General features: G+C 37.1%; 1 non-coding gene across 1 annotated transcript; it reads left to right on the top strand.

Annotated features, from left to right (window-relative positions):
- The first annotated feature begins 405 nt into the window (after nucleotides 1-405).
- On the top strand, nucleotides 406-508 carry LOC149822464 (small nucleolar RNA R71). The gene has a single exon (XR_016426324.1). It is a non-coding gene; the product is annotated as a small nucleolar RNA R71 (small nucleolar RNA).
- The last annotated feature ends 1,482 nt before the right edge of the window (nucleotides 509-1,990 follow it).

Raw genomic sequence — 1,990 nt, forward strand, 5'->3', positions numbered from 1 at the left:
TGAGCTGCCTGAACTTGTTCTTGAACAAATTCAGGGTACTGAGCTGCTGAAGGGCACTCAGTGATCTCGTGTGCCGGACTGGCACAAAGAGTACACACCTGCTGTGTAGTGGATGGTCCTGAGAGAAGCCGGTCCAGCTTCTGAGCAATCATGTCTACTTTACACTGTAGTGCAGTAGATGGACCAATCTCAAGAACGCCAGCTTTCTTCTGAATGCTGGGTGTGGCTCTATCAGAATGAGAGCTCGAAGCATGGTGGAGTGAATTCTCGGCCAATGTATCAAATAGCCTCCATGCTTCGTCCTCGCTCTTCAGCATGAATGTCCCACCGCATGAAGAGTCGATCATCTGACGATTCTTGTCAGACAATCCATCATAGAAACTCTGCACCAGTTGCCATTTCGGCACCTGATGATGGGGGCATTTCCTGAGGAGATCCTTCATTCTCTCCCAGGTCTCATGAAAGCGCTCACCATCTAGCTCTGAAAAGCTAGTGATGGCTCTACGATATTGGTTCGTGCGACCAATGGGAAAGTATTTCCGAAGAAACTCCTGTTGCAACTGATCCCAGGACTCTATTTCTACAGAATCTAAGGACTTTAGCCAATACTTGGCTTTGTCCTTCAATGAAAAAGGGAATAGAGTCAACCTCAACGCATCATCATCGAAATTCTGTATCTTAACAGTAGAACAGATTTCGAGGAATTCATCTAAGTGTCGGTAGGGATCCTCATGACTAAGGCCATAAAAGGATGGAAGCATTTGAATAATGCTGGCCTTAATCTCATAATGTGGCGCTCCTATATCGGGTCTCCGAATGCAGGATGCCTGAACATAGTCTGTGGGAATGAAGTATTCCCGCAGAGGGCGTGAAAGAACTGGGGGTGGAGGTGGAGGATCCATGTCAGCCATTGTTGTCGAACTTCGATGAGAATGTAAAATTCTCTCTGGGTTGTCAACAAATGGGTGTAATGGGGTTCCTAGACCTCGTCGACCCTGCATACACTGGTACTAAGACCAAATGTAAGCAAACGACCTAACTAAAAAAAATTAAACTAGCACAGATACTAAAATGTAAATAAGCAAATAACAGTAACTAAAAACAAACAAATATGCTATATAGCTATGTCAGAATTCTATACTAAATAATTAAATAACAAAGTAAACTATTCTAAAATGCTAAAACAAATAAATACAGGAAATCACAAACTATGTTTTTCTAAAACCCACCTGTCTAATCGCTCCTTGCAGAATGATAATTAAGTGAATCCTAAAAAGAACAATATGTGAATCCTATATTTACTAACTATGTTAATCCTATATTCACTTACTAATCCTACTAACTAAAAAGAAAATAACTAATTAACTAACTAAAATAAAATAATAATAAATTAAACTCTAAGAAATAAAGTAATTAATTCGCCGTTCCCCGGCAACGACGCCAAAATTTGGTTGATATTTTGGAATGCTCTTTTTTAAAACAATTATTTTCAATAAAACTTTGGAAAATCGTCAACCAAAAATATAAAAACCGACTTTCCACAAAGTGGTAAGTACGGGTCGATCCTCAGGGAACAGGAATTAATAACTACAATTCTAGAAAATTTAATTTATTAATATCAAATGGCAATCTACAATTATAAAGTGAATACAACTACAATTAAGCACTAAAAGAACACTAAACAAGCATTCAGTCTTCTGCTCCACACCAAGGATATTTCTGTCCTTTCGCCATTTAGAGAATCTTCTCACTTGTATAATAACCCTGGAAACTAAATATGCTTTTCAACCTAAAAATGCAGAAAAGTACAAAGTTAGTTTTCTATTTTAATTATGCAAACAACAACTAAAACTATATCTAATTCTACGAAAATAATAAACAAATGCTACTTATCAAACAAAAATTAAATAAAATACTAAATTAATTCTAAAATTAACCAAATTACTTCTACTAATGCTGTATGATGATTATGCAACTTCTAAAATACAGA

Source organism: Nuphar pumila, chromosome 11 (assembly GCF_984573655.1).
Source record: "Nuphar pumila chromosome 11, dmNupPumi1.hap1.1, whole genome shotgun sequence".
Taxonomy (NCBI): domain Eukaryota; kingdom Viridiplantae; phylum Streptophyta; class Magnoliopsida; order Nymphaeales; family Nymphaeaceae; genus Nuphar; species Nuphar pumila.